A 16,534-nucleotide genomic window follows, 5' to 3' on the forward strand; every position below is an offset into this window, starting at 1 on the left:
TACAATAGCCAGGTCATGGAAGCAACCTCAATGCCCGTTGACAGAAGAATGGATAAAGAAGATGTGGTACATATATACAATGGAATATTACTGAGCCATAAAAAGGAATGAAATTGGTTCATTTGTAGAGATGTGGATGGACCTAAAGACTGTCATACTGAGTGAAGTAAGTCAGACAGAGAAAAAAAATATTGTATATTAACGCATATATGTGGAATCTAGAAAAATGGTACAGGTGAACCAGTTTGCGAGGCAGAAATAGAGACACAGATGTAGAGAACAAACGTATGGACACCAAGGGGGGGAAAGTGGGGCAGGGAATGGGTGGTGGTGGTGGGATGAATTGGGAGATTGGGATTGGCATATATATACTAATATGTATAAAATGGATAACCAATAAGAACCTGCTGTATAAAAAAATATAAATAAAATAAAATTCTAAAGTAGTGTGATACAGAGGGTTTCCTCCTCCAAATAGGAACAGATATATGTAGAAACATACACAGACATATATGCAGTTAATTTCTGGCTGCTTGACTGTCATCTGTCCAGCAGTCTGTATCTGTCTGTCTGTCTATCTTTTTATCATTATATATCTCTTTTGCACTTAGACTCTCACAATCCATAAAAGCCACTACCAGAGAGTTGACATTTTAGATTTAAAAGTTATTTAATATATAATTAATAATAATAATATAATTATAAAAATATAAAAGTTATTTAATATATTTAATTTATATATGCGTAAATGTTTAAAATGTTAATGGATATTAATATTATATTTACCTTTTATACTTGTGCGGGCATTGCAATAAGCAGAAGTTAGTTAAGTGGTGCTAAAGCAGCTGTGTTTGAAAGGAGGTGGACAGATTTTTATGGCATTTAACAAGGGTCATGGTAGGGGAGTGTGTTTTTAAGTGTGTGTGTGTGTGTGTGTGTGTGTTTGTGTGTTACTATATTATCTGGACAGAGAATAGTATAAAAGTGCTGTAGGGGAAGAAAGACATAAAAGTGGAAGAGCTGGAGGGAAAGTTTAATTTCATCTTTTCGTTAAGATTAGTCCTGCTTCTAACGTCTTCTGTAATGATAGTCCAACAGTGAGTCCTTTCCTTCAAGTGTTAAGATTTTAGCCGTTATTGCCAACCAGTGCTTTCTGGTGTATTCCTGTATCGAATGACTAGATATTTGATTAGCTTCAATTAATCAGACATATGCATGTGTCATGCTTTCTATTTATGATGGATATGTAAATATAAACTAGATCTCTCTCATTTGCAAACTTAGCCACATCTCTATAAGTGGATGTGGTTTGATTTAAGAAAAATAGAGAGAGAGGTATATTAATTATTGGCAAAAAAGGAATGCACCATTGGCTTTCTAATTCAGGAAGGATGTTGCCATATGAGAGAAGAGATGATTTGGAGAGAAAGAAATGAAAGTTTTCTTTTTCTCCAAGAAGATTATAGCTGGTCCTTAAGTGATCTATAAATTTTAGACGTGTCTGCTGACACCAATAAATGTAACTTCTGTAGGAATTTTGAGAGAAATATGTATTTTTATTTCATATTTTTGTCTCCTTAAGCTGAAACCTAGCAGAACTTCTTGCTTCTAATATCGCTCAGTTTCACCTTAATATTACCTAAGTCCTACTTTAGCTCAGTTTTCTTCAAAGTTATACAGCTATTAGTCAATCAAAGTGCATTTGCTTTTCAGTTTTGTACAGAGACACACAGAGCTAGATGTTTTTTCAACCTGAGAAGTATGAGTTTCCAGAAGATGTGAATGTGACGTGAGGAGCCCAGTTTGATAAGGAGAGATTTTCTGAGGCCTCCGAAAAAAATATACCTTACATTTGTGTATTGCTTTACGGTTTTCACAAAAAGGTTGTCTCATGTAGTGTCTCACTTTTTACTGGCATCAGAGCTCTCACCTGAGAGAGTGGTTACCTCTGTTTTACACCTGAGGAAACTGAAGATCAAAGAAGGCATGTGACATGCTGGTCACTGAGCTGAAAAGTGGCAGCGCCAGGGTTCACGCTGGGTCTTCCGGCTCCACGGCCAGTGTTTTCTCGACAGACCTTTACTGGGTGACCCACCAATGCTTGTCAAAGTGTAATGGTAAAATATTTCTTTTCAGGTCCACATACTACATGTGATTTGTAAAGTTTACAAATATTAGGAAGCAAAAAAATTGCTCAGTGTTTTAAGAATTGGGGTCAAAGAAAGACTTCTTTTGGTTACGAAGGCAAAGTGTTTCCTCCATGCCCAACTGAATCATATTAGGAACAGCTGTACTAAGGAAGCAGCTCTGTACCCACCACTGCTAGGTTCAGGCTTAGAGCCAGGAATGTGAGGACCAAGACAGGGCTGGTGGAGCTGAAAATACCCTGGAGAGCCTGAAAGAATCGTCCCGTGGAGTGTGAGAAAGTGGTCTGTGGGACCGATAGTTCAGTTCACTCACCTTCCTCTGTTTTAGTCTAATATCAGGCAGAAAAGGGGAACATTTTCCTTGGAGTGATTTGTGTTCTTGTCAAATTTGCTGTTTACAATGTTCTTAAATTTCAGTATGGTATCTGATACTGACTCGTTTGGAATTAGCCAACATTCTGGAGAATTAGAATTTATATATTTTTGGTGGATTTCTAGCTCATAAACATTGGTACTTTAATTATCAATAATTTTACCTCTAAGTTCATAGATTAAATCAGGAAATATTATTATCAAATAAATAAACAATATTTTGTTATTAGCTAATTGTCTTTGTGAGCACAGAAGTCTGTCTCAATGGCACAGTTTTTCATATCAGTTAAGATTTTATTTTCATTAGAAAACTAGGAAAAGGGTGCATTTCAAATTAGGTACATGGTTGAATTATTACCCTTCCAACTAGACAAAGACACAGAGCAAAGCTTTGCACTCGAGTGTGTGATAAGAAGCCAGTTCTCTTGCAGGAAAGAATAAACTTGCCAGTGGAAGAGCTTTAATTGAAAACATTTCTTGAGCTTCGAAAAACGAGACATGGGGATCATTTTTGAAGGTTGTTAGTATTTGACTCAGCTAAGACTGACAAAGACCTTCTCCTTGACCAAACTCTTCTCAGACTCTTCTGAACTCTTCTCAATCAGGCCCTGACTTTGGGCTTCCATGTCTGTTTCTGCCTTGTTAATTTTAAGAACAATCCTGCTTTGTCAGTGTAGCCAGGGTCCCCCACCCTTGGTATCCAATCACTCTCAATATCTGCTCAAGTTCCTCATTCTCCACCACCCCCAGGTGCTGTGTGATAGCCCAGGCCTGCCTTCAGCAAGAATCCTGCTAGGTTGGTTTAGCCAGAATCCCCGCCAACCGCCATGTTTCCCCTTAGTAATTTTCCATCCCCTGACCGCCACCCTGCTCCTTTATAGTTCCTGGCTATTAATTCCCACGTTTCCTTATTGTCTTTGGAGTTGAGTCCAATCTTTCTTCCCTGCTGCAAATCTCCTTTGTCCCTATATCTATCACGATCGCCCCCCTGAATAAAGTCTGCCTCACTGGTCTTTAACAAGTGTCATGAATTTTTTTCTTTAACAGATGAACTATTTGATCATTAATCAGAGGCCAAACTGCTACTTTATTGATAATGAACCTTGAATCATTGAGTTTAAGCAAAAGCAGAAATCAAATCAAGAAGGTTGATTTTTGTAAAACTGGTAAACAACGTGGCATCTAAGTACATATAAGTTAATGGAGAGAATAAAATGTCAGAATAAGGAGTTTGGACTTCATTTCGTAATAGGGGGTCATTGAAGGCTTTCTAGGGTGTTAGAAGATTCTGGCAGCGTGTATAAAACAGAATGTGGAGGGAGAGAAATAGAGACAATTTGGAGCCTTCACCAGTGTTCCAAATGAGGACTCACAGGGGCCTAAAGTAAGATAGTGGTGGTGAGAAAAAGGAGGACGAAATGGATGTTAAAGCTGTTATGAAGGCAGAATGAATTTTGATGACATGTGGGCAATCGAGGGAGAGTGAGGTGTTAAGGGTGTGAAAATGTTTTCAGCCTAGGGCTCAGGAGGATGGTGTCCCCACGAAGGAAATGTATTTAGTTCAGTAAAAAATGTGGGGTTGTAGTTGAAGCAGTGGGACTGACCTTGAGAGATAAATAAGAGCTATGCATAGATAGATAGGAATTATCAACATCCAGCTGGTACTGAAATCATGAGCCTGGATGAAACGGACAAGGGAGTCAGTGTTAGGAGACGGAGTATCCACAAAGAAGAGAGAGGGGGCATGGGAGCAGAAATGCCTATAGTGAACCAAAAGTGGGAGTTTTGATGCAAGCAGGCTGTTGACACAATTGAGTGCTGCAGGGAAAGTTGAAAGTGAAAGTGAGAAGAAGACAGTGGAGTTGATGGCTATGAGGTCACTGATGGCTTTGGGAGAACAGTTTTAGTACAGCAGATGAGAATATATATTGGATTTCGGTAAATGAAAAATATAGGAATTTGCTAGTGTATTTTTTTGGAAAGTTTGGCAGAAAAAGGAAGGAAGCAGATAAGATTGTACTTGAAGAAAAAAGTAGCAAAAATACGGAAAGGTTGTTTAAGAAGAGGGCATGTGCATGTATTTATAAACTGCGGGACGAGTCCTTTGAGAGGATGTGATCTGAGAAGTGGGAAAATCCTTCAAGGGCAAGTTCTTAGAGAAGGTTGGGCCAGGTGGCATACACGGCATGATTGGAGGGATTATCCTTTTTTTTTTCCCTCTGAAATGGAAGGTAATAGAGAAGATTTGAGTCAGGTAGGGGAATGTTGGGTTGTTTTTGCCTGATGATCTCAAACTTCACAGTGGTGTAGGATAAATGGAAAATGAATTTTATGTGTTCTGATTTTATCCTTTATAAATATTCCTTAATCCACTAAGTAAAGTGTTGTTACCAGAATGAATTAATAGTTCATTTAATTATATAGATTAGTATTAATTATTAGTTATAGAGTGGAAGATTTTCCTAAATTTTAATAAGTATATACAGTCTTCAAAATGCATACATCAGAACAAGATTATATGAAAAAATATATATATATACATATATATGTATAACTGAATCACTTTGCTGCACACCTGAAACTAACACAACATTGCAAATCAACTATACTTCAATGAAAAAAGAAATAATATTGGTAGTGTAAAATGAAGTGAAGGTAGATCAACTTTAATCTCAGTGTTGTTGATAATAAATATGAATCATGAGCTGTGATTATCATTGAAGCACACTTAAATTAGGATGTTTTCTTGACCTGTTCTCATTTGTTAGAACTGCCCCCCACCCCAACTTTTCCTTGACATGTCCCCTTAAATATCTTAGAGACCCCTCAATGTCAACCTGTCCTTTATTGAAGTCACAGTTTGTCCCCTCTCCTGGCCGGCCTCCTAATGGTCCCTCCTTCCTGTTCACTTACTTGTGTGGTTCCCTCCCACGTTGTACCAGGGTTGGTCTGTGTGACCCATATGGAAGAAATGATGGTATGTCACTTATGATATTAGGTTAAAAAATTCTTCAACTTCCATCTTGAAAGTCTTCTCTTGCTTGTGCCTTCTCTCCTTTGGATATCTCACTGTGGGAGGAGGGCGGGCCGCAAAGTCGGGAAGAGGGGAAGCCAGCTGCCGTTGAGTGAGAAGTCCTATGGAGAAGAACTGACGCCTCCAGTCAATTACTAAGGAGGAACCGAGACCCGATAACAACCACACGAGCTAGCTTGGGAGTGAATCCTTCAGTAACAACAGACTTCTGAGATGACTGTGGCCCTGGATAGTAGCTTGGTTGCAACCTCATGGTGACCTGCTCCCATATTTCTAATCTTCAGAAGTTCTGTGCTTGCTATTTTAAGTTGCTACCTTTTAAGGTAATTTATTATGCAGCAAAAGAGAACTTTCAAATAATTGTACGAAAATTCTACATTTGAGGATCAAATACTTAGTTGACAGGGATTAGTGACAACGTGACAACGTGCTAATAGAACATCAGGCAGATGACATCATTCCTACCTATACACCAAAGGGAAAGGCCTTCAACATCCATAATGATGGACTAAATTCACTAATAAGACCTGACTCATAAAACCTACGCTACTGCCTAAATGTTTGCTCCCAAATAATCTAATTTGCGTGGAGAACTGCTATGGGGCTTGTCATGGATGCCAATATTGAAATATCTGCTTCATATACGAGTCATGAACCAGACTGATAGATTGATGTGACATTTCCCATTTGGCCACTCATTTTATAAATTGTTATACTGTCTTAAGCTCATGCTGGTGTAATTGACATTATGAGCTATCATAACTCAATCACACAGGTGTTTTTATAGAGAAAATGAAGTTCAGAGTTCAAAATAAAAGACATGCCTGTGCCATTTTATATTTCTTAGATGTCTGACTCAGCTATTTTAAAATTCACTACAGATGTTATTACCTTGTCCAAATAATGGTGGTAATGCCAGTAGCTGAATAGTCCATTTACTTTCTTTTCATTATAAAATGCTGTTTAAGAAGTATTTTAAGCTTCTTGGAAGAAAATCACTATTACTATGATTATGATGATTGCTACTATTTTTGGTCATTTTTTCCTTTTTAGGATATAAAGAAGATGTCTGGGAAAGGGAAAATGCCTATGCTATTTTTCATGTAAATTCAGCAAGAAATGCTGTTCCTTTGTAAAGATCCATTGACAGAATACTTGAAATCATTTTTCTGCTTCTAAGAAATTAAGGACTTTGAGTGATAAGACTCCAGTCACCTTCTTTCTTTAGCAAATTGGTTGTTCTGTTTTAATCCTAAAATTTTCCCAATGTAGTTAAGTGTCACATCTAAACAGAAGATATTTTTAAAAATCAACTTGGACATGATGAATTCCAATATTGTATTCCAATTTCGAGTACTTTTTACTCCACAAAAAAGGCAGACCAGGGACAAAAATGGCCTTGAGGCCATAGCTCGGTGTTGCAGATTTTTCCTCCTCTGATTCCTCTCCTCCAAGTTTGACAGAGATGAGAAGATTCCATTTTGTTGAGTCTGGGTTGCTTTCCATTAGTCTTTTCTCAAAGACCTCTTTTAGCTGAACCTCTTTCCAAGAACAAGGTTTGACCAGTGAATTTTAGGTACTCCAGGAGTTCCTGAAGAAGTTGAAATATAGATGCTACCTTTACACCTTTCCCTTCCCTTGAGTTACCAAAGAGGGAATGACCTGGAAGTGTTGAGTGCCGAGTTGTACCAGGAGAAGGTTTCAATGCAAGGAGAGTAAAGAATAAAAGATGCACAGCATGAAAACTTTTCTTGCATTCTTTTTTTAAATTATACTAATGTTATAAAATTAAGATTTGGAAGGCATGACTCTTTCTAACTCAAAAATGACTTGAGAGTCCCTTGGAGTATCTTTTGTTGTTGAATATATCTATATAGCTCACACTTACATCATGTTTCCTATGTACCAGCTACTCTTTAATTGTTCATGTATTGCCTCATTTAATCCCCATACCAACCTTACGAGGCAGATACTATTATTATTCCCAGGGCAGGAAACAGGCCAGGGCTGGCTTCATGGGCCTGCAAATCTGTGCAATTTCACAGGACTTCAGAGGGACCCTGCACTTGTTTCAATACCATGTTGTCACTGTCTTGAAAATCCTAATTTTTGAACAAGAAGCAATGCATTTTCATTTTGCCTAGGCATAGGGAAAGCATGGGCAAAGGCAGAGCACTGGGAAGCAGTATAAGAACTTATTGCTAAATCATGCCCTGTTAGGTGGGTTTGGCAAGGGAAGGATTGGAAGAATATGCAGACTGGGGTTTAGATTTTACCTTGTAGGTTATGCTGGGGCCGGCAGGATTTGAATTATGGAAACACAGACGTGCAAGTAGACTGCAAATGCTTCCCACACTAACGTACTGTATGTTATAGATTCACAGTGAGCTTCTGAAAAACATTTGTTAGTGACTACTTTGCTCAACTCACAAATAATACAGGAAGCACATGAACAAAAAGCAATTATTACTACATTTTGAGATGGAATCAGTCATTAAAATGTGAAGCACATAGAGCCACAACATTGAGACTCTTCTGTTTGTTTGGGTTTTTTTACACTTTAGTCTATCAGAACAAAGACCAGAAAAAATGATTACCAAGAGAAATATAATGGAAAAAGTATTGAAAATGAAATTATTCTCCCATGGGATCATAATAGTGTGTTTTTCGTGGACTGAGACAAACACACTTTTTCTAGGTGATCCTAACGAATGCCATGTCTTTATAGACTCTTTATGTGTGCCTGGAACTCTCGAACTCACACCCTGATCCAGAGCTCACTTCGGAGTTAGAGATTTGATTATCAAACACCTCCATTAGGATGGCTCTCAGACACTGCTGGTGAACAAGCCCAAAACTGAGTCTTTGACCAACCTCTCCTGAAACTCTTCTTCCTCCAACCTGCCCACTTGGAAGATGGCAGCTTCTGTCACCCTTGCAATTGCTCACTCTGCATCCAATTCATGACCAACTCTGTGTTTCATATCCATCTGTATCTCGTATTTCTGTTGCTGTCACTCTTGACCAAGCCATCATCGTCCCTCACCTCAACCCTTGCACTAGCTTCCTCAATGGTCTCCCCACCACTTGTCTTGTCCCCTCTAATTCTTCCTCATATTGTAGGCAGTGATCTTCTTAAGACGAAACTTGACTCATGTCTGATGAAAGCCCTCCAGGGGTTTCCTAGTTTGATTACAGTGAAACCCAAATTCCTATAGGAGGCTGAAAGAGTCTGTCCCCAGCCTGTCCTCAACCTTATATCATGTCTCTCCTCCCAGCTCACCAAGACAGCACCCACATTTCCCTTGTTGCTGCTCCAGGAATGTGAGAGACTGTTCTGCCATGAGCCTGGATACAGGATGAGCTCTCTCCCTGAATGCATGTCTGCATAGATCACCTCATTCTTGATCATTGTTCAGAACTACAGAAGATATCTTCTTTAGGGAAGTCCTTCTTCACATTTCTGTCTAAAATAGATCCCTTTGCTATCTTCTCTCTAAGTGCTCTGTGAGTTTCAATTATTGTTTATTTGTTTAATGTCTTCCTCTTCTGGAAGCTATAAGCTTCATGAGGGCCAGGCCATGTCTTTTGTTCATCTCTATCCCTAGGGCCCAACACGATGCCTGATGCACATGGAAATGTTCAATAAGTACTTAATAAGTGAAATAAACATGGCCTTAATGTTGTTTTATGTACTTTGTGTATTTTATACCTTGAAACGTGTCTTTGTTGTATTCTCCTGAATATCTTCACCTTCCTTTAGATGCTGTTTTTCTGCTTGCTCGTCTCCTGGTTCTTCCCCCATAGCGTTCCATACTTAGTACTGATATTTGTCTCTGATGAACTGTTCACCACTCAGGGCCTGAGGTAGAGTTTCCACCAAAGTACCACCCACTGATGGTGTGGAGGTGGGTGTATATCGAGCTCTGGGAACATGCCCCAGATGCTTGCCACAAACATGAAATTGCTTTGAATCTCTTATCTTAATTTAAAGTAAATTTGCATTCTACTTTATAATTATTCCATATTCTTTTACTTATTATAAAAAGTAAATGCTTGGTGTAGCTTCTGTGGCTAGTGCCTGTATCCCAGAAACTCTGGTTTAAATATTTTTAGGCATTTTTAGGCCAGCTTAGTTTTCAAAACAGTTCCTTCCCCACTCTTAGCAGAGAAATCCTGAGCACTATAAAAGATGCCCAAGTCCTGCTCCTACCTTCTGGTCTCCTTATTCTGGTTTGTTTGTTTCTGCTTCTTTTATCCCTTCCACCCCAGTTCTGCTTCCAGTAATTCTTGATGGACTGCTGTCTGCATTTTGGGTGGAAAAGCTCTGTATTGCGCTGGACTGTCCTGCTGGTGTCCTCTCCACCTCTCTCCACATTGCAGAGAATTTTGCATCCCTGGCCCCCAGCTACTAACTGTCCATGGCACGGTCATCCTGACAAGCGAACCACATACCATATTTCCAAATACCTGTAAGTAGGTTGCTCCTCCCCCCAATTGAGAACCACTTCTCAGACTGTTGACCTCTTTTACAAAATCCAGAGCTTTCTTCTTGATAATAGCTTTAGAGGTTAATAATTCTTTCATTCATTCAAAACGCAGACAACTATTTATTAAATGCCCGCTGTGTGCCAGCCACTGCTCTTGACAGTGGGGATACAGCAATGAGTAGACCCACCCTCTGAGGTTTGTTGTGTGGTTCTTTCTACCTAACGACTCACTGATTTTTTATGCTAGTTTCCAAACAAGGTTGTTCTCTTCCAGTGTATCATTAAATTATTTTCATTTTAATAATGCCATTTGCGGCAACATGGATGGACCTAGAGATTATCATACTAAGTGAAGTAAGTCAGATAGAGAAAGACAAATACCATATGATATCACTTATATGTGGAATCTAAAATATGACACAAATGAACTTATCTCTGAAACAGAAACAGGCTCACAGACATAGAGAACAGACTTGTGGTGGCCAAGGGGGAGGGATGGCCTGGGAGTTTGGGATTAGCAGAAACAAACTATTATATATAGAATGGATAACAACAAGGTCCTACTGTATAGCACAGGGAACTATATTCAATATCCTCTGATAAACCATAATGGAGAAGAATGTGAAAAAGAATGTGTATATATGTATAACTGAATCACTTTGCTGTACAGCAAAAATTAGCACAACATTGTAAATAAACTATATTTCAACAAAATAAATTTAAAAATTATTTTCATTTTATGTTTTGATGATTCCTTGTTTAAAAGTTATAAAGACATTGACATTTAGGATAGATGAAAACATTGACCACAATAATAATAAATATAATTTTAAAAATGCACAAAATATGAGTGATCAGTGCCTAATAGCTAACACATTAGAATATTAATGTTTTAAACATACTTTACATTAAAAAGTATTTTATTTTTTTCATTTTATTTATACCATTGCTTGATTAGGCTTAAATTTAAGCTTAAAAATTAACCTGAAAAAAAATGCTTTCATTTGATTAAACACATGTCTAAATTATAACTAAGAAATGCAAATAATATTTTAATATATTTACTGATAGACTAGGATTCTAAATTATTACAACATTGAAATAAGCTTCTTTAGAGTATATATTTTCACCTACTTCTAATCAGTATATCTGTTATAAACTGATCAAATATAGTTAAAATATGAGAGGTTGGAAGAGTGAAATAGTGTATTTAGAAATACTATTTCAAATAAATGTCTTTCATTTATTCATTACAAATTATACAAGCAGAGAATTTTATTTCAAGGTAACATTATAATACACATTTTATTGGAAAATACATGGGTATTGAAAATATATATATTACTATAACACTTTACTATGTTAGTTCATTTAATACAGCGATCTTATGAGGTACATACTATTATTATACACACTTTACAGTTAGAAAAAGAGTCCCAGATAGAGGTGAAGTTTCTTTTGACCACATGCTCTAATCACATTTCTCTTACCCTTATCCCAGAAGCAACCACTAGCATGAGTTTGGCGTATATTCATCTACTCACTTATTACTATATGTCTATCAATAAACAATGTATAATAAGAAATACTTTAGTGCTGAACAATGTAATTTTTATAAGAATTCCTGCTTCAATTCTCCTCTTCTTTTTGACATAAGTAGTTCATTTTGGCAGCAGTGATTTTATTTGCTATATGCAATTATTTAATTTCTCTGGGTTTACTCACATGGTCATGTCATTCTAGCATATCTGTGTGTTCATTCATGTATATAGTTGTACAATAATTAAAGAAGCTGCTGAATGCTATCAGAAGCAGCAGAGAGAATCCCGCATCTATCAAATGAAGCAGGCTGGCAAGACAGGGAGGGGAGGGTTGCTGGGCTGGCGTGAGACTACTCTTTGGGAGAACAGTTGGCGTGCGTGTTTCCAAAGACAGCCATGTGACGCAAGAAAAACTGGTCTCAGCAGGAGGTAATAAAAAGGTACCATTTGCTCTCCTACCTGCTAACATTATTTTCAGATTTCAGAACCTGCAGTCACAAGAAGATACAATGGTAACAATTTTATACCACTTTCCATGTGCCAGGCACCATTATAAACACTTTATATACCTTACCTTGTCTAATCTTGACAACAAACTTGTAAGGTAGGTTTATCACCATCACCACCATCACCATCATCATCCTCGTCGTCATTGTTCGTAGTTTGCACCGGGAGATTAAGTGACAGGTACTGTCACAGGTGGGTTCCAAACCCACAGAGTGTGGCTGTGAAGCCTGAGTGATTAACTCCTACACTGTAGCACTCCTGGCGGGATGAACAACGTTGAGAATGAAGTAACATGATACTCTCCCTATTGATGTTTGGCGACTTATGGTTGCCAAAGGGGAAAGGGCAGGGAGGGATAAGTTAGGAGTTTGGGATTAACATGTACACGCTACTATATGCAAAATAGATAATAAACCAGGACCTGCTGTATAGCACAGGGAATTATACTCAATATTTTGTAATAACCTATAAAGGAAAAGAATCTGAAAAAAATATAGATATATATGTATGTATAACTGACTCACTTTGCTGTACACCTGAAACTAACACAACATTGTAAATCAACTATACTCCAATAAAAAAGGCGTTCTTTTATAGAGAAATTTCTGTGCAGTGATATAACAAGTAGCTGCACTTTACTTCTCTTAATTTTTTACTTTTCCAGAAAGACGAAGTAAAAGCACAGTTTCAAAAGGAAATTATTCAACCTGGAACAGATTAAATATCATCTATTAGCTGTTACCTGTCTAAAGACTGCCAAAATGTAAATACCTGAATGTTTGTTTCTCCTTTTTTCCCTCTACTTTGTCTCATTTTGTTTTTTTACTTTCGAATTTTAGATGATAATGTCCTATGCCTTCTCTTAGGAGTCTCGCTTAGCCAAACCGACAATTATCTCTAGGGATAAAACCACAGAAACCACAATAAAGATATGGCTGAATGGCCCCTAATTGACTTGTTTAATCCAATGAAGTGTTTTCCTCCTGAGACAATTAGAAGGTCAGTATGGAATACCCTGGATACAACAGGTATATGAGCTGCTCTTAAGTAGTTTATACACTCACTATTTGCTGAACACAAAACATCAGTTGTTGGACCTTAGCTGCAGGGTTGGTTTTGTTGATCCGAAGGCAGAAGCTTCACTTTCATTCAGTCGTTTAATTCCAGTTTATTCTCCCATCTGACCACCACGGCCCAGGGCCCTCCCTGCCCTCTGTGAACACACTTGTTCACCAACCCCCTGCTCACCCTTGTCGGAACCCTAGGTCTTCGCAGCCTGGCTTTCATCTTGCATCTCTGCTGAAATCGCTCTTTTGGCAACTGGTAACACTTCAGTGATCAGCTCCAGATCCAGATCTAGTGATCTTTTTAAAAAAAAAAAACATTTTAGGATGTGCAGTTTAATGGCATTAAGTACGTATGTTACTGACCAGGGTTCTTGGCCTCCTTAATCAATAGAAATTGATGAGAGGCCAGGCAAGAAATTCGGGCAGGGCTTTACTGGGACTCGTGCTGCCCCAGGAGGGAGCAAAAACAAGGAACAGGTGCCCTTGCTCACTCTCTGAGGGGGGCGGCAAGCTGGTCCCTTTTATGGGGTGAGGGTAAGGGCAGGTCCAGGGGTGGGGCTGGAGGGGTGGCTTGGGTGTTTTGCCCACCCCCTTGGTGGTGCTGTGTGCAGGGGGCCATGCGCAGTACCTGCTTTGGCTCCCGACACCTCAGAAGTGGCAGTTGGGTTTTTGGTCTTTGTGTATCTTGTTCCTAATTTGCCCCAACTGCGCATGCACGCAGTTATTTTTAGTCCCTTCTAGTTTCTTCGTATTTTGTTGCTTGAGGTGAGGTGTGTCCGGGTGCAAGCAATGCAGCTCTGCAGCAAAGGGTCGCAGGTCCCAGGTCCCAGCCTGTCTCACGTTCCCATTATTGTTCAGCCATGACCACTATGCATCTCCAGAACTTTTTCACCTTCCCAAACTGAAATTGTCCCCATTGACCATAACTCCCCACTGCCCCTCCCCCAGACCCTGGCAACCATTCTTCTACTTTCTGTCCCTATGAATCTGACTACTCCAGTACTGCATACAATATGTTGTACTTTTTTATACACTCTTTCTGGCTTATTTCACTTAGCATAATGTCTTCGAGGTTCATGCATGTTGTAGCATGTGTCAAGATTTTCTTTCTTTTTAAGGCTGGATAGTATTCCATTATACGTATATACCATATTTTGTTTATCCACTCACCCATGTGTGAACATTTGAGTTGTTTCTACCTTTTGGCGATTGTGAATAGTGACGCTGTGAACATGTCTCTGCTTTCAATTTTGTGGGTATGTACCCAGAAGAGGAATTGCTAGATCATATGGTAATTCTGTCTTAAGTTTTTGAGGGATTGACATACTTAACTGTTTTCCACAGCAGCTGAACCTTTACATTCCCACCAGTAATGCAGAGGGTTCCCATTTCTCCACGTCCTCACCAACACTAGTTCTTTTCTTTTAAAAAAAATAGTCATCATCCTACTGGGTGTGAAGTGGTGTCTCTTTGGGGTTTTGATTTTGCATTTCCCTAATAATTAGTGATGTTAGCTCTTTTCACGAGTTTTTCATGTGCCATCACTAACAGATTTCTAAAGGAACTCCTGTAATCAGAGTTTTTCGAATTCTGACCTTTCCAAGGTCAGTATGTTCCACTTGTTCTTGTATTTCCTAAGAATCTCCAGCAATCTCCTACTCCCTTGTCTGCTTAAACTCCTTCAACTTGGTTTCTGTTACTTGTAATCGTTTCTGGTTCAGCTTTCCTAGACTCTATTCCTTGTTGCCTCTGACTTTGCAATTAACCACAGCATTTGCTCCGCCCTGCTATCCTTGTAAAACATTTCTGCTGCATTCTTACCATTTTCTGCTTATTTTTCATAGGGAAAATGATGAGCAACAGGAAAGAAAAATCCCTAAAAATGTTTTTTACTCGAGTGAAATAAATACAGAAGCAGCACATCTAGAGTGTACTTTCCTCTCCGGGAGAGTCTCTATGATACATGTTTACGGTCGCCCCTTAAGCCTGTATTCTCTCTTCTGCCAGGATGTCAGGGCAATAGTAGCCTACGTCGTAGCAGCCAGCCAAGCAACCCTCAAAGGTGGAGGAACAACAACCTGGGGGGCGTGCATAGGTGGGGTGGGAAGTCGGGGTCTGTGGTGGCGGGTAGACTTCTCTTGGGTCTCCACATTTCCATCCCTGACATGCCTGTTCTAGGATCTCATAAGGTAGAGTGAGAATTAAATGACATAATCTATGTATAGCACTTCAGCCAGTGCTTGGTATTCAGTACCAGATCAGTAAAGGTTAGCTATCTCCCTCCAAAAAAAGCCTATTTTAATATCAAGATTAAATTCTCTTCATTCTACGGGACTTTCACCTAGCTGGTATTTAGGGAGCATGGGATATAGACATTTTATTTCTTTTTAAATTAATGTCTTGCATTTAATGTAAAAAGATGGCTTTCTAATTGTACAGTAATTACACTTAAATGTTACAGTGGGAAATGGGATTGACCATGCCATCATTTTAATGAGGAATGAGGAGAAGATCAAGGCCTTGATGTTCCATAGTCACTATTAGGGTCACACAAAATGTCATTTCCGGTAATGGGGGCTACATCTTCATTCTACTGTTAGGGCTTCTGAAGTAATGAGGAGGGAAAAAAAAGTTGTAGTGTATTTCACTGACAGCTTAGAAGATTTGAATTAATATTCTTTAAGGTTCTATAGGGTTTTATCAAATAATAGTTCAGCTCAAATTAAAATGGAAATTACTGTAATATTTTTCCTCTGAGAAAGAACTCCTTTGTCTGATCTGTCACTGTATCATCATTTATTCTTCTGTTATTAGAATGATCATTCAATCATATTTTGTTCTTTTAGGGTTAATTATAAGCTTAAAGAACTGCCATCAGCTTCTCTCCCCAGTGCCATGACTATATCCTAGAACCTTTCATTGGGATTCTGACAAAGCAGGATCTTGGGCCTACATCTATCTTTTCTATTCTGTTTTTGGAAGGAAGTGAGTTAAAGAGATTATATAATTTGTCAGTAGTCAGAAATCATCACACTTGGACTTTTTTAGACTTGTGTCTTCTTTTCCTAAGGAATTTTACATCGTGCTCTGCTAGAACCACCAGTACAGATCTGGAAAAACTGTGGGTTCACCCTCAGTTGATGAAAGTGATGGAGCTCAATGCTGATATTGTGCAGACCCTACTTGCTCTGTCAGATGTGATTGCAGTTTCTGTTTATAGCCATTTGGTTTCTTAAACTGTGGCCGCTCTCTGCCACCTCTCTGTTTGAAAAATGTGTGTGTTCTCTATTCCCTTAACTCAGGGGTCAGACTTTGAGGATAAGGTAATGATTTCTTAAGGCTTCAGTGTTCTTATTTCCCTGCCCCCAAATGTACC

Source organism: Balaenoptera borealis (assembly GCF_965194805.1).
Source record: "Balaenoptera borealis genome assembly, chromosome: 9".
NCBI lineage: Eukaryota > Metazoa > Chordata > Mammalia > Artiodactyla > Balaenopteridae > Balaenoptera > Balaenoptera borealis.